Source organism: Epinephelus lanceolatus, chromosome 23 (genome assembly GCF_041903045.1).
Source record: "Epinephelus lanceolatus isolate andai-2023 chromosome 23, ASM4190304v1, whole genome shotgun sequence".
Classification (NCBI taxonomy): Eukaryota; Metazoa; Chordata; class Actinopteri; order Perciformes; family Serranidae; genus Epinephelus; species Epinephelus lanceolatus.
The window spans coordinates 19,609,388-19,635,571 of record NC_135756.1 but is presented as its reverse complement, the minus strand read 5'-3'; positions in this window follow the sequence as shown (position 1 = coordinate 19,635,571).

Sequence of the window (26,184 nt, the reverse complement as noted above, 5' to 3'; positions counted from 1 at the left end):
CTGTGCTCCTGTTACAATGTATGAATGTGATGTGACATATAGTGAAACAGAATACAAAGACGTTCCACCAGACTTAAACCACAACATAAAAAACACCATTCAAGCCTCCATACTTTTCTTCATTGGCAGCCTCCATATGATTGTGAAATTCACAAATAGCCTCTGTCTTAATGCTAAACGTGCGCTCACTCCAGAGAAACTGATTGTCACTCGGCTGGTCTTTAAACCCAAATGACACTAACTGCTGGTGAATAGGGCAGAGACAGTGAAAGAGGAGACAAAAACAAAGGGGTTGTGAAGCAAAGAACAGAAAGTACCAAGTATGCAACAGTTCAATGTCTAATTAAATTTAGCATGGGGGGAAATTTGCCAAGAATGGAGCCATTGTTTCGGGGCAACTGGAAAAACCTGACATGCATCTGTGCGTGTGGTTCTTTTTAAAACCGTTGTTCTGCAGAGGAAATGGATTCGGTGCAGTTAGGAGGAGAAACGAGACAAAGAGAAAAATCATTCATCATAAACGAACATGAAAACACTGAATTCTGTTGAGTAGAAACAACTGGGCACAACAGATGGGATGATATGCGGTCGGTTGGGGGAATAAAGCACTTTAGGCCACACAGGGAGGAACAGATATTGCTTTTTGCAGATGTTTGAAATGATAAAGTGGCACTACTACGTGGCTACATAATACACAATCATGCCGTGACTGATCCAAAACACCTCAGTTATTTTTCCTTGTGTTATCAGCTCTTGTTATCATTCCTGTAAATACACAGGCTCAATGGACCGCCATACCCTCTTTTTTGTTCACTGACATGGTTCTTTGGAGGAGAATAACGCCTGCATGTTTCACTGATCTCCTATAGGAGTTCAGCACATTCAGATAGAGACATGAGAACATCCGTTGCAGCCAATTTAGCCCAAATGAAATCATCTACAACGTCAACATAATCAACCTGTCAAAAGAACTCTTGTTGGAGGGCGATTACAGGGCGCTGACTGGATATTTGAGTTGGCGTGGTCCCACAGAAATTGAGTTTTAATAGAGGTAAACTTTCACTTCTCAAGCCTGAGAAATGCTCATGATAACCGATCGCAGAAAATGTTTCTCAAACTGCAAGTAAAATAATAAACATAAAATGCAAGGATAACTCATGGCCTGGATAAACCGCTCAGCTTGTGGGTTTCTTCCTCACTGTTGTACAGAGAGTACTAAAAGTGTTTCAAATGTTAGTACAAACTGAAGAAACTTAAGTCCATTTATCTTCCTGCATTTCTCTCGAACATCCAGTGTCAAACGAAGAGAATTTGTGCAACATGAAAATGACTAAATGAATGCATATTTTATATGGAATTAAGGGAATAAATCTATAAGGATGAAAAGAAACATGAAGAGTCTTTTGTATAATATGCAGTTTTCTCATATACACCTGTGAGGTTTGTTTTCTTTAGCATTCAATTTCAGTCAGTCGGACATGCCACCACTTTGGTACAGATTATCCCCACAACTACCAGATGGATCGTTGCAAAGTTTGCTATAGATGGATAGAGTCATGGTCCCTAGAGGATGAATCGTACTTGCTTTTGTGGTCATCCCTACATTTTTATCCTGTAGCCCCATCAACAGGTCACAATTCTCTCTTATCCAGTAAAATATTTCATTATCTAATGATCAGATTGGCATTAAGTTTGATGATGATATTAATGGTTCCCAGAGGATGATCTATATTGACTTTGCTGATCCCTGAGTTTTCCTCTAAAGCCACTATGGAGTTGACCTTTGTGGTTTTGAGTGAGATGTCTCAACATCTATTGCATGTATTACCATGAAATTTGGTATTGATGTTCATGTTCATCTTAGGATGAACTCTAAAAACTTTGAAGACCCTTTAACTTTTCATAGGGGATATCATCAGGTCACAGTTTCAGTTTGTTCAGCTGTACTTCCATCCATCCATCCATCCATCCATCCATCCATCCATTTTCGTAACCGCTTATCCTCTTGGGGGTCGTGGGCTGGAGCCATCCCAGCTGACATTGGGCAAGAGGCAGGGTACACCCTGGATAGGTCACCAGACTATCACAGGGCTGACACATAGAGACAGACAACATATCACACTCACATTCACACCTACGGACAAGTTAGAGTCACCAATTAACCTGCATGTCTTTGGACTGTGGGAGGAAGCCGGAGTACCCGGAGAATACCCACGCTGACGTGGGGAGAACATGCAAACTAAGGAGCCAAAGGAAGGGCAGAAGGGTTCCCTTCTGGGATCGAACCAGTAACCCTGCTGTGAGGTGACAGTGCTAACCACCACACCATCGTGCCACCGCAGCTGTACTTTGTGTTGCTAATTAGCAATGGTTAGCATGATAATATGCTAAGATGGTGACAACATATTTGCCAAAAATCAGCATGTTACATGCGTGTGGGAGCATATTTTTGGTACTGTACAGTATAAATATGCACACATGACTTACAGCAGCAACAGAAAAACTGGTCAGATGTTGGCTATGTATGTAGGTGGTCCCATTAGCCAAAGAATGTGCGCCTCATCATCTTAAACACAATTTGTCTCTGACCTGCATGTGCCATAATTTCTAATATCTGACTCTGAATAGTGTTGGACATCCAGTGATCTCTTCACTCAAGCCACACAAGTGCCCTGGCCAAATCATGCCTCAGCTTGTCAGTTGCTTTATTATTAACATTAGCTGCCATGAAACTTTATCCCAATGGGTATGCCAACGCAGTAAAAGCCCCTCACGTCCAAAGAATTTTATGGTTCCAAAAAGCAGCTACAAAACTGCTGCAGCACCCTCAGTGCCTTCCTGCGCCCATAGCATCTTAGCATTGCCACTGACAATGCTACTCGAGTTTAGCATTCAAGTGTGTCAAACTGAATATCATGTCCTTAATGAACTCACAGACGCCCTCAAAAAGGTCAAATCTAAACAAATACAGATCAGCATCTTCCTCTGGAAACTCTGACACTGGAATTCATGATGCCTAAAGTGACCATTGCCACTTCACAATTTTCAGTAATGGTTAACTATATTAGAAGTGATCTCTTCCTATGTAGAGTATAAGGTGAAATTAGCACTGGAACTTCCTCTGGATTGGCTCTGAATTTGAGTAGCAAGTTGTGTAGAACAAGCTGCTGAGTCACTATCACGCAAAAAAATAAGGGCTTCCTTTGCAAATCACTGTACATCTATTGAGGCTGTGCTACCTTTAACTCCAACCACGCGTCCAATATTTGACACTGGCAACAGACCAGGGTGTGAAATTCATCAGCCCATTTCTAAAGCACTTTTCAATTCTCCTTGCTTTCTATACTCATGTGCGCGGCAGTGGAAAAGGCTGCTCATGCTGTGTTAGCCACAGCCAGGACTTCAGGAATGACTCAGCGCTGAAGCTCTTGACGCTGACGCTCAGTTTTGTTGTGAAGTCTGTGTGATTTATCAGGATAAGGGCTGAGTAGCTGCAGACCTGTAGTTGATTTCCTATAGAAGTCATGCCCTACATCGAAGGAATTTCATCAGAATCTGTCGGAGCAGATCAAGGAAACATTCTTATGTGGAAATATGGAGCATTCGAGCGACATTCAAGGCAGATTCTGACATGAATAGATCTGAACATCTGCTGGGGTGTATACTGTATACTGTGTATACTGTGTATACAAGGCTTCCTCGCTTCTGTCACATCTGGGTTGTTGCCTCAACCTTTTTCACGTGTTTTCTTGTTGCTCCGCTGGGAGCGAAGACAGAGGAGGAGAGAAAGGGAAATTACTTGGGTATATTTAGACTTGACGGTTAAAGAAACATTATCTAAACGATATGGCTGATAAGGGCTAGAAAAAGAAAACAGTGTGCTTATGAGCGCTTACGTAACTCGTCTCTTTAATTCTGTTTAATACTTGTGCTCTCCTGTGAACAGCTCAATTGGGATTAGTGGTGCTGACGGCCTAATAGGGACCAAAGGATCAAGACATAGGTGGATACAGATTGTTCCCACCAAACTACCTCAGACTTTCCCTTACTGTACTTTATAAATGCATATAGTTTCATACAGTTGTACACACAACAGATTCTCTTGGTCCCTGTTTTTGTGTCTGGTCTTTGTCTTTTCTATTTCTCTCGCCCTTTGTTCCTCCCTTCTGCTAAGTAAATGACTTAATGGACTTTGAACGGGTTTTTAAGAAATCCAGACCTCTGTGGTTTGGAGAGCATGTGATGGTCGGACTGGCTGGGTTGGAGGTGCTGTCACACATCTGCATTTTTCAACTACAAAGTGGATAGTATTACTTCTTTAAGAGGTCTAGGACTAAATGTTTGACTTCATTATGAGTCGATACAGGGGCTCAGTTGTCAAATGGCCCTACTTCTAATCTAGGTATTGACTATGAAGTCATCTGGCAGTGAATTCTGCAATAAGATTAATTTGAAAATGAACTTTTCAACTGTTCTGCTTTGCTTAGATAAACTTTTATCCAATGCTTAAAGTTGCTCTCATCAGTTAACAATGGATTAACTTACTAACGTTGAATGTGAAAGCGATCACTCATAACCTCTAATGAATTATCCAACACATTCTCGTCACATATTAATGTTTAGTCATTGACTTTCACGTCAACGTATGATGTGAAAGGTTCCCTGGGTGAGCTGGTTGTTGATGTTATGGGACGCCGTGTCAACTTCAGCCTGTTACATGCATTGCCTGTTTTCAAAATACACTTCCGTTTTCACAGGAAATTTACCATTTACATTCAGTCTCTTTTGAAATAAACGCACTACGTCAGCAAACACCACTGATTGACCTTTTTTTATTCGTCAGCAAATGCACATGATTATGTTTAGCCAACACATGCATGTGGTCAGGTTTAGGCAACAAAAGCATGTGGTTGGTTTTAGGAAAAAAAGAACTAGTTTGGCTTTACATCGTAAGAGAAAGCGAACACCAGTCTCCCAGGTGAAAGTCAGTGGTTGTTGGACCCATACTTGGACTTCCAACACCTTAATTTTTGACACTGCTGGGCACCATTAAACAATAACAGCGACTGGCCGCATATCATGCCGACGTGAAAAGATAGCTTTTTCATCGGTGTCTGATGGTGGACGTCACTGACCGTTTTGACTCACTATGTCTGTGGCAGCAAACATAGTGAGTCAAAACGGTAAAGTTGTGGGCCGTAAAAGCAAAACAGTGGTTGATGATGATTCACTATGTGTGTGGCAGCAAACATAGTGAATCATCATCAACCACTGTTTTGCTTTTACGGCCCACAACTTTACCGTTTTGACTCACTATGTTTGCTGCCACAGAATGCATCTATTCTTAGTGAAAAAGCCCCAAAACCTGGTGGATGCTACTTGCCAGCATTAAACAAACAAACTGATAAAGTTTTTGACTCTGCAGCGAACATTATGAGACATTTAGCAGCTAGGAATATTGGACCTACATTCTCCTGGTGGCCAGAAACACAACTCTAAACGAATGCTACAGTTTCTCTGCACCTGCTAGATGTGTAAATAGGCAATTGTTTTCTAACACACGCCATATCAACTTAAGCTTTTTACGCTGCCCTGAAGTGGTCAACAAATCAATTAATGGTTAATGTTAAACACTATTTGTACTAATTTATTAAACTACTTGGTAAATAGAGTATTTGCCATTTTAACTTAAGTTGTTTTTTTTGTGCTTTTTTTGTAGAGTATTATTTATCAAGGTGACATTGGAAAAGTTGTGTTTTATGTACACTTTGACCAGGATGGGTGACATTCTCTAATGACAAATATGTACCATACTTTAAGACATAAAGCATAAAACACTTACATACTGGGAAAAAAAGCCTGTAATGGTGTGGCCCGCTGATTTGGACTGAAGGAAATCCCTGAATTAAAGAAAACACCTACATGCTTGTCTTAATGGGGTGCTGGGCCACAAACTGCCAAAACAGCTTCAGTACACTTTGGCACTGAAAGTGTGTCACACTGATTTACATTATCCCGCTGGTGTTCATTCGGGGTGAGGTCTGGGACAGCCAAGAGGGTGTTTTCCATTGCAGCTGAATAGGCAGGTTGCAGCACCTGAGCAGCTGTTACTCCTTTTTAAAGAATTTAAATTGACACATAGTCCAAGTTCCTACATCTGCACTGTAACACAGCACAGAAGTGCACTGTAAAATATCGCTCCTGCAGCTTCTCATCTGCATTGCTGTGTTGATCAGATCAGGACGCGTCCCTCTACTGCTGCAGCTGGATTGCCCTCCCTGTCCTCACAGGTCCTGCTGGAGGTATGATATCGGATGACACATTCCCACACACCCAGTCAGACATGGTAGAGTCAGAGTGGGTTGGGTGTGTAAGACGGCACAATCTGGCTCCACACGTGCCTTGCTGCCTCTGTTAGAACTGGTCCATGTAGATAGTGATGCAGACACCTACGCAGATGATCCACACAGAGATGTCCTTGTGCATATACAAACTGTAAGTGTGTACAGCGTGGCAAAAGTGCAAGAAATGAAAAAGCATGCGCACACGTGCACTGAGATAAGAGAGGAGACAAGCTTAGGCTGTCGACCAGATTAAGATGATTATCAGAGCCATGTGAGAAAAAAGCCACAAGGGTTTCTGGACAGCAAAATAAAGGGTGGTAAAAGATATTCAAATGGGATAAGAGGGAGTAAATCCAAGAGAAAGTTAAAGATATGGCAATACTGAGAAAACAAACAGCGGCAAAAAGGAAAAGTTTGACACTTAGCTTAGCATAAGCCAGGAAACAAAACTCATCTAACTCTTGGCAGGAGAAAGAATAAGCACATCCCTTCAAAAGGAAATAACCCTCAGAAATGTAGACAGTGTAAGCAGTCGCTGACTTTTAACCCAGATGCTGATGTTTCTGTGATGGACAACATGTTTGATCACACTGCTGTGAGGTCCCTGAGTTTTGTGAAGTGTCTGTGATGTTCATGCTCCCATTGCGACCCTCCCTGTGCTTTTACAACACCCCCATGGGACTCATATTCCACAGGTCGACCGACTAAAGGGTGAGAAATGGGTGTCAAAGTTCGGCAAAGTCGCGTGAATGGACTGACAACAGCCATTTTACAGTCAGAAAGAGCACATGCCTTTGAGGGAGGATTTTAGTGTCTTTAAAACACTGTGTGTGTGTGTGTGTGTGTGTGGGTGTGTGTGTGTGTGTGTGTGTGTGTGTGAGTGTACTTGTACTTGCTACATAGTGAGGACTAAAACACATTTTTTACCAACAGAGTGAGGACATTCTTGGAAAATGAGGCTGGGTTAAGGGTTAGGCATTTAGTTGTGATGGTAAATGTTAGGGTAAGGGGCTATGGAATATACTATGTCAATGAGGGTCCTCACAAAGATAGAAGCACAGGGAGGTGTGTGTGCGAGTCTCTTTAAGTGAGAAAAAAAGACAGACTTACACTAAATCTGTAACTAATCCATTTCCCACAAGCATCAGGCATCTCAGATACTACATCTCAGTATCACCGGTTTACGACACCACATCCACATGTTCAGCGCCGGCTGGCGAATAAACAAACATGTGTTTGTGATGTTTATTGTCTCTGGCTTGAGGTTTTACCATTGAGTGTACAGTTTCATCATGAAAAGTACTGTGGAACCACCCCTCAGAGCACAGTGCTGATTAAGGACAGATCTGCTCGTAACAATAGAAAAGATCCAAGAAAAAAGACTCGTCAAGAGTAAAGTAAAGGCGCTGGTTGGGCTGCATGTTACTGATATGTAAGTGATTGTATTGTATAGTCCTGAGGCGTGGAATCCGTTCTGCTAGGCCAACTTATATGAAAACATTCCCCGTATTAAATAGGACTTAAGGGATATATATGATGGAAAACAATAATTTCCATATTGTTTGCCATCAGACCTTTTTAACCCAAAGGGACCTCTACCCTGATTGCACGCCTCCACCCATGGATCCGATTCAGAACAGTTAGATGGTGGTCTTTTCAGTCTAGTGTCCACTGAGGAGAGCCGCTGTTTAAAAATCAAGTTTCATTGGAAAACAAATGAAATGATCTCATACACTGGCACAAATGTCAAATATTCAGTCTTAATTTGAAAAAAAAGTGTGAGGACATTTTGTCAAAGTGGTGGTCCGTGTCACTGGGTGGCTGGTTATTAATGTCACAGGCCATCACCTTCAGCCTGGATTAAAGCTCCATAAAGAGCCTGAGCAATGTGCCAGACTAAACTCCATACGACAGGATTTAGTGAAATGCGTCTAAATTAGCGTGTGATAGTGCCTTAATGCCTCCGACTTGTTTTTTTTTCTCTTCGCCATTTTTTCCCCCTCCTTGGCCATGTGAAAGCTGCAGCCAGCCAATACAAACTGGATCAGGTTAATAGTTCCGTCACTAATGGATGTTATTGTTGAGTAATAGGAGAATTCACTGCCAAGTTCTGTCATGTTATAGCATAGGATCATAGACTGTATAAAATAACTGGATGTAGCCTTTGTGTCTCAACAGTAAAGCCAATGCAGAAGTGCTTTGAGCATTCCTCTAATGGCCAGCAGGGCGTGACTTTACTGGTTGCAAAAAGAAGTTTAATTGTATAGAGGTCTTTGAGAAAATGACCAATTTCTTCTCATTTCATTTAAAACCTCAGTAAACATTTTCCTAATGAGTTTATGGTCTCAATCGCTAGTTTCAAGTCTTCTTCAATACAGCATAATGTTCATTTTGAAAATCATAGTCCCCATTTAGAGTAAAATGGACTGAAAAGTTGCTACAACAGCAAACCTGACAAACAGGAAAATGGTTAAGCAATGCATATCTATGGCGCTGTGTACATTGAAATAGCTGTGACCTTTCTAGGCATCCCCGTTTTCGTGTTAAAACTTGACAGGTTGTTTTCAGCTCATCAAAGTAAACCGTAACATCTGGGTCGCCTAAAAAAGTCTTGTTCAGCATTTGTTTTTGTTTTTTTTTGTTTTTCGGTAAATATATTTTGTTTTCATTGTTTTGCTAGCTAAAATTAATATACCAAGTCGGTAAAATCAGCCAGATCCACCCCTTGCCTCTGGCTTCAAGAAACCAAGATGATGACGGCCAAAATGCCAAACTCAAGACTTCAAAATGGGAGTCCTCAAACCAATGGGTTACGTCACAATGGCTACGTCCACTTCTTTGATACGGTCAATATATAATTGGAATAGGCGAAAGCTTATAGGGGTATATCTGCATTACTGCATTATTATATTGATACCAAAGCACTTTCATCCAAACCTGCTCTAAGCTGCTTTTCGGCAACTTGAAGGAAACAGAAACAAAAACAACACTGACAGTTCAGTTGATATGGCGAATGTATTAGCAAACAGTTACTTATTTACATATTTAACAAACAGCATTAATTATGAGTCATGTGCTGCGCATAAGTCAAACACATTTTCAGTGGGTGTTGGCCTTCTCCTTGTCTCCTTGTTCTGTTTGTGATATTCGTAAACAGATCTCAAAGTGCAGCTGGGGGGAGGAGTGTGTCTGTTTTGGTGATCTCAGAATTGCATCTCTACTCTTTGCAGATGATGTGGTTCTGTTGGCTTCATCACATCGTGACCTCCAGCATGCACTGGGGTGGTTTGCAGCCGAGTGTGAAGCAGTCGAGATAAAAGTAAGTACCTCCAAGTCTGAGGCCATGGTTCTCTGCCAGAACATGGTGGATTGCCCCCCCCCCTGGGTTGGGAGAGAGTTGCTGCCCCAAGCAAGGTCTTGTTCATGGGTGAAGGTAAACTCGAGCATGGGATGGACAGGCAGTTGGGTTCGGCATAAGTAGTGATGCAGGCGTTTCAGACTGTCATGGTGAAGAGGGAGCTGAGCTAGTAGGCAAAGCTCTTGATTTACAGATCCATCTACGTTCTGACCTATGTTCATGAGTTTGGATAGTGACCGACAGAATGACAATGTGGATACTAGCAGCCGAAATGAGTTTCCTCCATAGGGTGGCTGGGCCCAGCCTTAGAGATAGGGGAGAAGACTTCTGGAGGGAGCTTGGATTAGAGACACTGCTCCTTCGCTTTGAAAGGGACCAGTTTAGGTGGTTCAGACATCTGATCAGGATGTCTCCTGGATGCCTCCCGTTGGAGGTTTTCTGGGCACGTCCAAGTGGTAGAAGGCCTCAGGGTACATCCAGAACATGCTGGAGGGATCATCTTGCCTGGGAATGCCTCAGGACCCTCCAGGAGGAGTTGATAAGCATTGCCGGGGAGAGAAAGGTCTAGAATACCTTGCTCAGCCTACTGCCACCATGAACCAACCCTGGATAGGTGTTTGAGAATGGATGGATGGATGGATAGATAGGAGTCATGTTTCTGCCATCTTACGTGCTTTACTCCATTATCCACACTGCTTTTGGGTCTGTTTTGATCTCTGCCAACTCCTGAGTGTAATATCTGGCTCTGAAGCTGCTAAATGCTCCACTGAAGGAAATTGCAGAGTTCGGTAATAATTCTCTTTAGGATTGTCACTATGAGTGACACCTCATTTATACTTGTCATTTGCTCCATTGTTTACAAAAACATTGATTATAACAGCTTTAAGTTTCAGGAACTTTACTAAGATTAAAAATGTGTTTCAAGATGGCATTTGTTCCCCTTATTTAATTTGCCACCACTAAAGTTATGTTACCTAAACCAAGTTTTTTTTTAATTTAAAAAAAGGACAAAAAGACTTAAAAGACATCCACTGGAAAACATATAGAACAGACACATTTTTTACAGTGTATCTTGACAGCAGGCTTTCCAAACTGAGGCCAAAACAAAGCTTTATCTTGCGATCCAACTCCTCAGAGCTTCTGAGCCTGATTTAGACAAAACGCAAGTCCGTGCCAACATGAGATATCCTCCATCTGACAAGAGTGACACCTACACTTGCAAGTACTTTGTGGCACTTAAGTACTTGCTGTAATAGAATTAGTTAATGGTGTAGTTGGAGACACTTGACACATGAGATAAGGATGAAAACATTTGTCAGCATTTTTTAAATTTCAAGTTAATGTCCTCGAAGATTGAAAACACATGTACATCAACATTCCCGTTAAGGAAATCTTTGTCATCAGCCTATAAAAACTCCTTCTGGCTTGTCAACTTAAGTAACCTCAGTGTGCTTTCATTTTGTTCTTCAATGTGAATCATTTTGAAAGAGCAGCTGCCACTTCTGTCTTTTAAAATGTTTTTTTGTTTCTTCATTTTGGTGCTAAATCAACAGTAAATGCATTCCATGTGGCTCATGCTGCACACCTGGTGGGTGGAATTTATAGCAGCAAGAACAGAGAGAAAGTCTGAATATGCCTTCACTCTCTGGTAAACACATTTTGTAACCCAAATGCATGCATGCAACACTTGTACTTTAACATTTTTAATGGCAACACATACTGACATCAGAAACATTTAAGCATAATTTATGCTTTCTAAAAGTCAACATTCGACAGACAATAAAGGTAAATAAAAGTGCAGCTGTTGGGTATAAAACCTCTCAAATTGAGAGACAAACTTTTTCAAAGTAATGAAAAACTCCACTTAGTGGTTATTACAGAGTTTGTGGCTGTAATTTTGTCAAATAAAACCTACAGCTTATAGATAATCAACCAAGCTTAAATTCCCCTTTAACAAATCTCATTGACAACAGTTTGTGGCTCGCTGAGCAGAGCCGACAACAGCCTATTTCTGCAACAACCCCGTCACAGATCCACCAGGGAAAGGAAGAGCATGTCACAACAGATCAGCCGTTTGTTAAAGGCAGAGCTGCACGGTAATGGCAACAATGTGTTTTCTCTCCCCGCAGACGCCTCAGCAGCCAATAGCCATGTGCGCTGCCGGCTAGGTCCGTTCATACCCTACAATTTTCCAAGGATAACTGAGGAGGCTGTTTCCACGCAGGGGTCAAACACAAACACAGGGGCATCATTTGAATGCTGTGAGCAGGTTCAGGAGAAGTTCAAGGGAAGCAGGGCATCATTTTCACAATTAGCCTTGCTGTAAGTACTGAGGCCCTTTGCCATGATTGAGGCTTTTGGTTTTGAGCTCAGTTTATTAGTTCAATTATGGCTGAATCAGAGCTGGTTTGACCAGTTCCTGGTTCCTTTGTGCTGGGCTAAACTATGCTTCAGGTGGCAGGTGTGCCTGCATGTCTGTATATGTTTAGAGTAGATTCACCTTTTTTTTTTTTTTTTTTTGTTTTAATAAACCAGGCTGTTCTCATTCACTGTTCACACATATACCTAAAAGTAATGCACCACAATTCATATATAACGCACATAATCACGAGCCAGTAATTTGTAATTTTACTTAATTCTTCTTAATTTAAACCAGTTGTCCTCGTTCCTGGATACTTTTTATGCCATCTAGTGGTAGTAAGAGCACAGTACACTAATCCATGGAAAAACAAGATGGCAGCCATCTTTTCCAAGTCAGTCTATAGCGGATCCCAACCCAAAAGTGGACAAGGTCTAAAACCTGATCACATGTTACAATTGAAACTTGTTTATGTATGATTTAATGAAGTTTGTGGCTTGATATGACAACAAAGTTGACCAATTTTAGCAACAGTAAAGAGCTAAGACGCTGTTAATCCGGAAGTACTCGTTTGAAGACATTGGGACTTAATTATCATTGACGATGTTTAGTTTTTTTTATACTTCTTGGGTCCTACTGATCGTCAGTAAGTTTCTTTTCCTAAAGCTAACCTACATAACTTTACTTAAACCTAACCTGCATAACTTTGCCTTGTTAAAATTAACCTACATAACGTCATTTGTGGGGCACAAATTCATTAGGTGTGATAAGAACTGTTGTATGAGCATTTCTGTAATATTTCATATGAACCATTGTATGAGGACACTGTTTCAAGAAAAGCTGCTAGCGTGGCTAACAAATGAACAAGTATTGGTACATCAGACCACTTTGGTCCAGACTGAAATATATTAACATGGATTGCCATGGATTTTTGCGCAGGCAGGAGTGATCCCCAGAGGATGAATCCTAATGAGTTTTATAAAACCCCTGACTTCTAGTGCCTCCAGCTGGTCACCGGTTTTTACTTACCCCTTGAAAGTGTCACCATATCTAGTGAATGATTTGGCACAGAACTTAGTAAAGATGTTCATGGATCCTCCAGGATTAATCCTACTGACAGTGATGATCCCCCAACTTTTTCTTTGGCGCCACCATGAGGTAGACATTTGTGTTTTTGAGGGAAATGTCTCTAAGTGTTTGATGTATTGCCATGAAACTTGGAACAAATATTCATGTTCCCTCATTCAATGAATTGTAACAACATTGGTGATCCTCAGACTTTCACTTTGACCCATAGGAAATAGGAATTGTAGAGTATTTTGGGATGGAACAGCTATCTTGGAAGGGGAGGTATCTGTAGCTACAGCAGCTGCCAGGCCAATCATCTGTCATCTATAAATCATTTGTCATTAGAAATGTATAAGTGCATGTGATAGGCAAATGCCCAAATGCACCCAACTACAGAGAAGCTCTCAGGGGAAAAGCAGCAAAAAATTACAAAATTGAGGTCTGTTAATGATCTTGATCCTTACCTTGATGGCTTGCCACCAATAATCTTAGGGTTTGGCATTAGCACTAAATAAATCTTTGGAGGCCCTTGTCCAATTCTCATATGAGTAGGAACAGGACCTTCACATCTACAAGCCAAATGCCCTATACACAATCATCCAGACAAACGTTAGCTTTTTACTTCTGGTGATTGCATTCACACTTCAGAAATCGTGAAAGAGGTGTTCATTTATGAAGATTATCTTGCTGAACAAAGTGTGTAAGTATCATAAACGCTTGTCTGCCACAGAGCTTAATTTCTGGATCTAGATTTTCTCAAAGAGACACTAGCTTGGCTGTAGATGCTTAGTGTTTATTCCAAAGATTCAGTTGCTACTTTGACTTGTGTCCCCCAAAGGTGCTCCCTTATTGTATTTTTTTCTTTACTGGTGGCAGGATGAGAATGACACAGAGGACAAGAAGATGAGGAGTAAAGGTGCCTCTCTGTCTGTCAGATGTTTTATTCATTTTGTATCTTCAAGCCAGATGGAAGAAGTTTGTTATGCAGCCTGTCATATAAATTCTTGAGACATAGATTCGGTTTAAACATGGAGAGAAGGAAATCAAGGGTCATTAAAGACACTGACCATGGAAAGAGTGTGATATTTTTCTTCTCAGAGAGCAGAGGAAACTGACATTTAAGAAAGAAGTTTGATGTTTTCCTTCGGACATGTGAACTGTCACATAAATCACTGCTTCACCTAAAGATTTAGGGTGTAATGTAAAGGACCTGGCTTTTCACACTTCCTCCTCTTCTTCCGTAAAAGATGTGTGTCCAACAGGAAGAAAGCAAATCATAAGGGAGGTTGGAAAAGAGCTAAAAAGGAGGGCAGGAGGTTTCAGGGTGCTCAGACAAGATGGGGAGGGTTACGGCAACTGGGAGGGCAAAGGGCAGTGAAGGTAGGCAAGGGTGAGAAAGGGGAGACAGAGAGGAGAGGAGTATGAAGTGGGTGGGAGGCGGAGAGGAGGAAGAGAAGGGGGGAGATGCTTTAAAGTGTCTGGGACAGATTATCCTTGGAAGGCAATCAATCTTCCCTGGGATTTGGACGACTGCAGGGGGGCAAATGCACACACACACACTGAGAGAGCACCCCTCTTAACCTCGTCTGTCTCTCTTTTTTTAATCTCTCCATCTCTCCTTCCACCTCCCCTCTCCCTGAACGATTGCTCCCTCTCTTTGTACACTTGAAGTTTAAAGTCAATTGTAGATAATAGTGTTGTTTCTCAAGGTGTGCGTTTGAACCTGGGGTCCCCTCAGACATATGGCTGCAATTTCTGAAATGCAGGGGACACAGAGAGGGAGAGAGAGACAGACAATGTGGTGGTGGTGGGGTTCTGTTTTCGGGGGAACATGAGGGTGCATTTAGCTGTGTGGAGAATCACAGGATCCACGTGAGCGCTGGAAAATAAAGACAGTCTGATCTGCAGATGGTCAAACCACAGTCCTGTATTGTGTCAACAGCTCGGGCCTCAATAAACTGTGGCATCCTGGCTGGAGACGTCCAGGATTCTCCACACATTTGTAACTCGGCACAAACAGAGTACTGTTTTTCTTTTCAGTGTAATTATTCTACATATGTCTGCCTCGCGGTCCAGTTTTAAAATAAAATCTCAGGCTCGCTTTCAGTATTCTTCCATCCCTCCTTGACAGCTTCTTGTCTCCGTCATAAGCCACATATCTAGAGGTCATCTGTGAATTCATTAATCCATCTACTTAGTATGGATGCCATGATGACAGGCAATGTAGCGAAAATCAATCTGCACGGCGGTAGCAGGTGAGGCATGGTCAGACACGCCGACAAAATCTGCTGAGGGAGAGAAAAAAATGATTTAATTAGCTTGACATGTCAAATGTTGGCGCAAATCATCTTGAGGTGATTGAAGTTAATAGAAAATGTGATTTGTTTTTGATGACATGGCAATATACTGCCACACCATCTTGAGATTATGCAAATGAAAAACACCCATTAACTTGTACAGACGTGAGTGAAATGTTAAAACTTCCTAATCTTGAGTTAAATGAAAGTTATGCCAGCCTTACACCGAAGGACTTTAAGCGATTTCACTCACTGTCCCAGACAAATTGCCAGTATGAAATAAAATCAAGAGTTACAACTGGGCTGGTGTGTGCTTCTGTGATCTTGGAAGTTGGGTGTGAGGTGGTCATAAAACTCTGCCCCAGCTGTCTTTAGTCAGAGATCATTGTTTGCATGATGAGAATAAAAATCATAATAGCAAGAGCTTTCATTGGTTTTTGTAGAAGAAAGCCAAGGCTTCTATCTTTGGCACAATCAGGTCATTAGATTATGTTACCTTACATGCAGTGCAATTGTGTTGACATCGGTGGTGGTGCCAGGATTTCCCTGTAAATGCCACGGGAGGTCGTTGTTTGCATAATCCTTTACATGGCGATGTAAAATAAATACCATAACAGCTAGCACATTTATTCCTCTTGCAGTAGAAATCTAAGAATTCTGTCTTCCATGTCATCACATTGTTCGCTTGGGGTTGTCTTGGATTCTGAACTGAACTTTGAATCACACTTTAGAAACATCACTAAACCGTCTTTTATCAGTTTAGAAATATTGCCAAAGTAAGACAGTTTCTCTCCCGGGCTGATACAGAAAAACATTATGCATGCCTGTATTACTTCTAGGCTTGACTACTGCAATTCATTACTTCAATACCATTTCTACGCAGATGATACTGTCATCTATTGTTCGTCCTCTTCAGTAGTAAAACTGAAGAAAAATCCTAATTCATGCTATTGTCAAATGGCAAAGAGTTACCATCTGATCTTCCAAAGATCTTAACTACTCAAGGGACTGAAACTGAAATGGTTACAACTCACAACTATTAAGGTATCATCAGTGATCAGAACTTGTCTTTTAATCCTTGTCTCCAAGCTGAAGGTTAAACTGGGCTTCTTCTTTAGAATAAATCCAACTTCTCCCTTCAGGCAAGGAGACGATTGATATCTGCAGCTTTTTTTTTTTTTTTACCTCTGCTGGATTATGGTGATGATTTGCTTTTTACGAATGCCCCTGACCAGTGTCTTATGAAGTTAGACATTGTATACCATTGTGCTTTGCACTTTATTACTGGTTGTGGAAATCACATACACCTCTTTACTTTGTATGCAACTGCTAAATGGCTGTCTTTGTATGTACGCAGGCTCTCGCATTGGTTGGTTTTGATATATAAATGTATTCTTGACCTGGTTCCCTCTTATCTTTCTACATATTTGTGCAGAAACCTTTGCTCCCATAATACTCTTCAAATGCTGGTTCCAAGGGTGAGAACAGAACTCTGCAAAAAAGCTTTTAAATATGCTGCTTCTTCATCCTGGAATAATTTAAGGAAGAAGGATCTGAAATTGGCAGCGCTGATCACTGTAGGGGAGATTAAGTCGATTTTAAAAGGATCGGGAAATTAGTGACTGCCACTAATAAATCATCATCAAAAATTGTACTCACATCATATTTGTTCTTGTCCTGGACCTTGTTTATCATGTTAATTGTATATTGTGTTTTTTATTCATTGTTGTGTATGACAGTTGTATATGTCTGTTTGTCCTTGTTGTAACAATGTTTTATGCTGCTCTTTTGGCCAGGTCACTCTTGAAAAAGAGATTTTTAATTTCAAGGCTTTTACCTGGTTAAATAAAGGATATATAATGCTCTCATTTGGTTTACCTTAAAAAGCTGTGGGCCGCCTCCAGCTTGTCCAGAATGCAGCAGTCAGAATACTACCATAGACATGACCATGGATGTTATTAGACCTGGGCATTCCCAGCTATAGCCCCGGATGTTTTCAACTCCTAGCGATGCCCCTGGACATGACAGAGAGTACATATAACTCCTATTTTAAAGTCACTGATTTGGCTGCCTATCAGTTTTAGAATTAATTTTAAAGTTCTTTTGTTAGTTTTTAAATCACCGAATGGCCTGGCACCAGCCTATCACTCAGACATGCTTCTTAGATCTGTACCTAGTAGGTCCCTCAGATCCTCTTTTGCTGGCATGCTGGTTGTCCCGAGGATTTCAACAAAAATCCATATGGAATCAGCATTTAGCCACTGCGGCCCAAATCTATGGAACAGTCCACCTTTTTCTTTTTAGCTTGGCTTTTACTTAATGGTGCATTGTCATTTATTGCTTCGGTTCAAGTCCCGTCTTTGGCATTTTCTACTTTTTTTGTATTTATTTGTTCTTTTAAATGTTATTTATTTACAATATTTTATCATTTATTGTTGTTATATGGTAGCTATAGTAGTAGTAGTAGTAGTAGTATGGTAGCTATTCGCCTGCTACTTTGTCTGTGCTGTTTTACTCCTGCTCTGTGAAGCACTTTGGGCTGAATGATTGTATGATGGGTGCTTTATAAATTATGTTTGATTTGATCATTCTGTTACATTACATGTGGTATAAAACCATGCGAAAATGCCCAAAATGCCTTTGCACTTTCCTCATAAACATGAGCATATCACAAAATGTTTCAACATCTAGAAATCTTTTGGATTATTGTGTTCTGTTGTGTTTATTTTGTAAAATCTGATGAGAAAACAGAAAATATGTTGAGGCATTTGAAGATACTCTAAAACATGACATTAAAATAAGCAAAAATACCAATGTAGGCACTGGTGGACCATTTCTATGCAGTTCAAAGGGTTAATTTGGTGTGTATCTGATCCACCAACTGGCACTTGTTTTAGTGAAAAATCTTAATTTGTCTCATTCCCACAGTCTCCTCTGACTAATACAGGTTACCAACGGAGGCTGGTGGCGAGTTGAGACCACAAAAGTTTATCTATTTGGATTATATTGATGTTGAATTGACAAGAATATCTCAACATATGACGCCTTTTATCTTGTGTTTCTAGAGTTGTGTGTTTTTAAGGAATTGTTAATATATCATCACTTTGCCTTTAGAGGTGAGAGGGTGTCAGACTTTGGTCTTTAAAAACATTTTTAAAGTCTTTTCAAGGCATTCTTATGTATGGCAGGCATTAGGTTGGAGTGCTCAAGGTTTGCCATCATTGCTGTTTCAGTTTATTTGTAGCATGGAGAGGTTTGTGCTCTTTACTCCACGCTTATCAGGAAGTGGTGTCAGGTGTGTGTCATTAAGGTGAGCAGTCCCTTGAGCAGGTTCTTAAAAACACAAGAAAGTGCAAAATGTGGGTAAAAACTGAGACGCTTTAGTCACAAGACTCTCTCCAGCACAACTTACAGTGCATGTGGCTCTGGAGACTTAAATAGGCCGTCACACAAACGGCAACAGCCAATCAGGAGGAAGGTGGAAGGTGGGGGAAGGCAGCAGGTGTTTGCAATGAACTCGTTAAGTGGCTGGGTGAGCTCAAAAAGACTACAAGGGAATAAAAATACAGACAAAAGGTCTTTTCAACATAAAACATGAGACATGTCACAGTAGGAAAAGCACAGGTGTAAATAATGAAATTAATGATGATGGTGATTAAAAATCTTTTTTAATCCCATTTATGATTCCCAGGCTGCTGGTACTGTGCATGCTGGCTCACTGACAGCACACCATCGTTAAAGTCGTAAGTAGCACCTGTGCTTTTCCTGTGACAAGCCAAAATGTCTGTGAAATCTCTGTGAAAAAAGCCCTATCACAGGGCTGACACATAAAGACAGACAACCATTTACACTCACATTCACACCTACGGACAATTTTGAGGCGCTAATTAACCTGCATGTTTTTGGACTGAGGGAGGAAGCTGGAGTACCCAGAGAAAACCCACGCTGACACGGGGAGAACATGCAAACTCCACACAGAGGGGCTGCCCCACTTTGGTTGAACAAAATAAGCAATTTATCTACAGAGACTCTGCCCTCTGCCTGTAGTTTCTTATTTCTTTCTTTCTGGGCATGTATCCCCACAGCGCTCAGGTGAGGTCGGGGCTTTTGAAAAAGGTAGTGACCAGGTGCCAGACCAAATTAAAGCGACAAAAAGACCTTACAGTAAGACCTCACCTCTGCCTCTGGGAATTTGTGGAAGCTGTTTTTTCTCCATCTTGTAGACCAAACAATTCACCGATTAATCATTTTCTCACAGCACTCACAAAAAAAATAATCCTTTGTGCTGTGATCCACAGCTTAAGTGTACAGTCTCTGTGCTAAGAGTTGTCTTGCAAGACATTATTATTATCATTATTAATGGATCAAACTGGATCAAAAGTCTGACAGCACTAAAATTAAATCCTTTTTCCAGAGGATTTCATTTCCATTTGTGACTGAACAATAACTCTTTAATCTTCAGATCTTGAATGATGATATTCAGGTGGAAGAGTTTCATGCATTGCATTCAGATATTCACTCTTAAAATATCCACCTCCATAAAGAATGGACTCCTTGTTGAAAGGCCGGCCAAGTGTGGCTCCACACTGCGATAAATTGAAGCCATGGATTTTGAGTTAAAACCCAAATCCGAGGATTAAATATCTCTCTTTTTGCTGTGTCAGAGTGATTGATTCCCAGAGTGGTAGAGAGCATTTGGCAGAATGTGGAGGATGACAAACTCTTTCTGTGTGCTCACCTCCAAGTAATGTCAGTTTTTTTTTTTTTTTTTTTAAGAGATGCGAGAGCAGATGACACATTCGGGGGAAGAAGTTGAAGAAACTTTCACGAGGCGTGAAAGGAGGCCGTGAAAAACAAAGCAGAGTTGTTTTTCGGCCTGTCCTTGGCTTCGTGCGTGTTTCCAGCAGTGAGATCATTGTAAGCATCCATCTTTTTTGTTTTTTTTTTCTCATCATGTCTTCCTGTTCTCCTCGGCAAGAAGACTCTCTCTCTCACACACACACACACACACACACACGTGTGGACACACACACACACACACACACACACACACACACACACACACACACGTGTGGACACACACAGATGCAATCACTCTGTCTGTTCAGCTGCCAAGGCTAAGTGCTCTGAATCTGCAAGATCTCTATCAAATTTGCAGACCTACAGAGAGCAATTTCTCAGTGTGATTGCACATGCATGTGCATATGTGTGTGTCTGTGTCTGTGTGAGCGTCAGTCTGTGTACACTCAACTCGGACCTCTGCCACAGCATTTGTTAGCATTTCTTTGTGCTCAGCCTTAAGACAAACATCTCTTGGCAGATCGCATCACATGCTCTCCCTCTCTCTTCAACACACACACACACACACACACACACACACACACACACACACACACACACACACTGTGGTCTGCTGTCCCTGATTGATAAGATGTCTGCTGAGAGGTCTATCTGATCATTTCAACATGGTTGTGTTGACTGTGGCTTTGCCCGGCTTAGCTCTGTTCTTTTCTTCCTCCTCTGTTCCCTTTCTTTTGTTCTGCAACACTTTCACTCTTAGTTCAACTTTTCTCCCACTTCTGGAGATGTTCTGTAGATTGAGATCGTTTCCATAACTTATAGGCTTAGGGGTTTAATCCAGGTTATTCCCCTGGAAACAGGAATATTTATTCGATGTACTTTCAGCTCTCCGGCTGGCTGCGAAGTCGATCATCTGAGGAATCGAGCTTGCACCATTGTTGCTCTCACTGTAAGTCATTCTGGGGAAGAGCAACAGGGAGACGCCTAAGATGTAAATGTTTATACAAAGAATACAATGTTGCAATGGATTGCATGAGATGTTGGGCCTAATGAAAAAACTGGCAGGAGTTCACAAGACTTTTTCCGACTCAAGGTTTGTTCAGACAGAATGTGAAGGGAATTTTAGATTGCACCCAAAGTAGACACGAAGATACGAGTGGATGTGAGCATGAATTACAGTTAGTGACACTTTTTTTTAGAACAAACAGAAACTAGAGGAAAAAGGAGAGACACTGAGGGAAAATAAAGAGCTAAGATAAAAAACTCAAGAGTCTGAGTTATCACATAAACACAAACACACACACACACGCTGGAGCCTATCCCAGCTGACACTGGGTGAGAGGCAGGATGCACCGTGGACAGGTCACCAGACTATCACAGGGCTGACACATAGAGACAGACAACCATTCACGCTCACATTCACACCTATGGACAATTTAGTGTCACCAATTAACCTGCATATCTTTGGACTGTGGGAGGCAGCTGGAGTACCCACGCTGACATGGGGATTAATGCAAACTCCGCATAGAAGGGCTCCCCCTCCTTGGGGTTCAAATCCACCAACCTGGGTTTCAATCATGAACCCCCTTGCTGTGAGGCGACATTGCTTTGTGGAGATATGTGTTAAACGTGCTTCGTGGAGTATTAAACCACTTGTAGTGCTAATGAATAACATTTTCTATGAGTAGGTCCCTGTTTTGTGCAGAAGAACACACATGCATGAACAATTGGTGGCAATTTCCAGGCCTCCAGCCTCTACCAATTTCCCCCAGTGGCCACTTGTGGTATTGCAGCAAAAAATCCTCTGCGGCCCAAAATGCATTTTCCCCATAGACAACCATTATAAAAGAGACATCAGTAAAACTGTTGACAGGACACCTCCAACTGCAAATAAGGTCCTTTATGACTCTTTACATTATAAATTTTCAGTCTGTGATCATCACAATGTAAAGTCTACTAGCTGGGCAGGAACTCAGGACGAACACTACTGCTCATACTCAGTGGGCCACATATCACAGAAGTAAACTCAGTAGCTAGAAACTTTTTTTGGCATATGCACCAAGCGAGCAGTTCCACAGGAATGGTACTCTGTATCTAGATCATCAGTAGATCTATGGCATTATTGCACAAAGAGGTGTAGCAATGCATCCAAAGAAGGAGACTATAACCTCATACAATTTAAAACAGGCTATTCTCAGGGACTGTTTGTACGTTTTCCTATGAAAAGTAATGCACCAAATTTCGTACATATCCCATGTAATGATGAGCCAGTAATTCTTTCATAACCCACATATTTTCGAAAGCTGTGATCACATGACTAATGCACCGACAGGAGTGAAGAAGTAACTGGTCCTGAACTGTTCAATAAGTAGTCAGGTTAGGGTGGTGGATAGGTCACACAACACAGGATTTTCTCTGGGACTTTCTACGGGAGACCAGCATCCAGAATCATGTGAACTTTGAGTTCCCCAGCTCCTCCAGTCCACACGTCCGCATATCCCTGAACCCCAAATTGCTCCTGAGGGCTGTTCCATCGGTGTGTGAGTGTGTGTATGGTTACTGTATGGTAGCCTCAGTCCCCAGTGTGTGAATGGGTGAATGTGTCATAGCGTAAAAGTGCTTTGAGTGGTCGGAGGACTAGAAAAGTGCTATATACATGCAGTCCATTTACCTAACCTCAGTAACTTTACGTTAATCATGTAACTTTGTGTTAAGGACGTAACGTGCTAATTTGTAGGATACCATACGAACTTTTGCATGAGGATATGCTGATTTAGATTATTAATCACATTGGCTGTGCAATTGATTTTATAAAGAGTGAAAAGCATTTTAGACATTTGTCAGGCCCCAAGGATACAGAATTTGAAAATCTCCCTCTTTGGTGCCCCTAGTGGAGGTTTCAAAAAAGACTCTTAGGAAGCTATAAGGCTGAAAGCAACATATACACAACACCCTTTTTTAATTTAATGAAAGCGTTTGTCTTCAGAATGATGTAAAAGATGTTACAGTAACATCAAATTCTACACATAGAGGCCTTAAGAAAGTACAATAATGTTTTACTGCATGCTTGACATTATGAGAATTACAAAATTGTGTCACCTTTTGCACCCTCTCCCGTCTTCCTGTCACCTCATCAGTCCTCATTTTGACTGTAAACCTCTGCATGACACTCCCTATTTGTCTGACCTCTCTCCCTGTCAGTCAGCCTGTCAGTACAGTAGTTAACCGCTGCCACTCATGGCGTTTTTTCCTCTACCCATTTCTGTCTGTGAGCCTGCCTGCAGAAAAACTTCCACGCAGCAGACACACGAAGACCGGTTTTGGCTCGTCTGTCTGTCAGAGTCCATCCTGGGCAGCTGCTGGGGGTGTTGTTTAAATTGGAGACTCTTGGCGAAGCCGTGAATCATATGTTGCTGCCTTGATAGATGTTTGAAGAATGCCCCGGGGCTATTTCAGTCTCCCCCTCTGCAGGCCCTTTCACCATCTCCCCCACTCTTTGTCTCTTCTTTTTTCTTCTCTTCTCCTGTGAGTCCCGTAGTGATAAAATGACAAGCCCTCTAACGTGACTTTCTCTTCCTCTTTCATCAATCTAAACTCATTCCACTATGACAGACAGGCAGGAGGGATCTCCCTAAAAGAGGCCCAAGTGTGTATATATTTGTGTGAGTGTATATGATCTTGTATCCGGGTGAACCAGAAAGCTATTTCTTTCCCCTCTCATAAATCCGCCACGAAGTGAGACACTGAATATTATTTCAGTGGCAGACACAATAACTTTGGAGCAGCATGACTGTGTTTTAATAGAGTTTGATAGATGATGATTCTTGCTAATGGATATGGTAAATTAAAATGTTTGACTTTCTCAGCAACACAAACATTTTTGGCAGTATATCAGAAGATAACAGAGTGTGCCAGGGCTGACGTCAAAACCCGGAAGTTTAGCATCACGCTGGTTCCCGGAAGAGAAAGTGAATGTGATTTTTGCATTGCGTTTTGGATTATGTCAGAAAATTAGCTCTGTGGCTAACACAAGTTTATGATACTTACAGGTTTTGTTCAGCGAGATAATCTTCACATATGAACACCTTTCATACCGCATTTGAAGCTTAAATGCGATCGCCAGAAGTAAAAAGGTAACGTTAGGCTTTAACGGACTACATGACTACTCCACGGTCGCATGACTCTTGACGTCACCGCCATTAAGCTTTCAACTGATTTCGGCCGCTTTGTTTTAAAAACATTGTATAATGGGGAAATCGGTCTGTTTAAGCTAAATAAGAAGCTGTAATGGCGGACTGCCAGCACTCTCGTCTGTTCGGGGGTGATGACATTTAATGTCTCCGACAGGGTTTGTAGTCGTATTGAGCAACTTGTTAGCAACCGCCTTTTTTACGACACGTAAAAGCTTCAAAATTCACAAGTAGGGTATTTACTGATGTGTTTTATGTCATAGAACAAAACCTGAAACTCACTTAAGCTTTTGTTAACCACAGACCTTGTTTGAGGCATTTTACCAAAATCCCATTCAAAAAACGTATTGACTTTTAGACGAGAGAACCGGAAGTGCTAAAAGCGCTAATGGAGTTCTGGGTTTACTGGCACACTCTATTGTGCCTTTGCTACTTTGTGCATATGTGTGCTGCATATGTCCTTGTATTTTAGCACTTCTAAGGAAGCAAAAACACAAACACATTTTTACAGGCACACATGCTATTAAAAGCACACATGCTTACAAGTATTCCTATTGATGCACTTTTATCTATTTCATTTGGTACATGGGTTACAAATAAACACATACACACATGTGTTGTACATGTGTTCAGTCAGAATAGGCATCTGTCAAACATTTTCAAGGACACTTGGTGAAAAATAAAAAGAGCAATCTTTTAAATGTCTCTAATTTTTTAGGCTATCAGCCAGTTGATAAATTCAAGCAACATTTGAAGACATGCTTTCATTTCCCATGGAAATTTGTAGGTATGAAATGATGATTGTCTCCACTGGAGTACAAAAATACATAATAAACTTAAACAATGCACTCAGCGCAGTGCAGACCTCTGTCATGCGGCCACTCAAGCTGATTGCGACCAATTTAGACAGTCTTGTAATTCCAGCAGTCCAGTGGAAAACTTGCGCCCCCAACTGAGGAAGAGGAGTGAGGAGTTAGCAGTCAGTGACAGTATGAAACATTCATTAAACAAGTTTTTCAACAACTGTGAATCGCTGCAACCAAGACAGATCCTTGAGCAAACAGTCATGGTCCAGTAGTTTGCAAGATCAGCTGCTTTCGTACATTCGTACATGTCTGTACCAGATGTCATTGCAATCCATCCAGTAGTTGTTGAGATATTTCTCTCAAAACAACACTTGTGAACCTCATGGTGCCACAAGATGAAAAGTCAAGGGATTGCCAAAGTCACTAGGATTCATCCTCTGGGGACCACAAATGTCTGTACAAAATCTCATGGCAATCCATTTCATGGATGTTGAGATATTTCAGTCAGAACCAGACTAGTGGACCAAGTGACCAACATTAACTATTCCTGGAGCCACGTTGCTAGCTAGCAAAAACAGTAACAAAAACAATTCAAAGTAATGTGACCACACTTGATGAAAAACACACATTTTATCATCTAACTTCATCTTGTGTAGCTATAATCAGTATCTTCATCTGCGGAGCACTTTGCTAAGGAGAGAATGATGCAACTGTGTTTTGTCTTCGTCCAACTACAGTCCCTATCCTTTGAATCGATACAGCAACAATGGAAACACCGCATCACGGACGACGCTCCCACGGCTTCAAAGAATGTGTCTGATGTGAAAAACATTAAGTCATTTGTCTGCAGTGGAAAAAGAGACGGGCAATTAGGAAATATGCAATATCAGACAAACCCATAAAGACAGCACTGAATGAGTAAAGCATTTTCAACCGTCTCATCTAAATGTCATTGTGGCTTC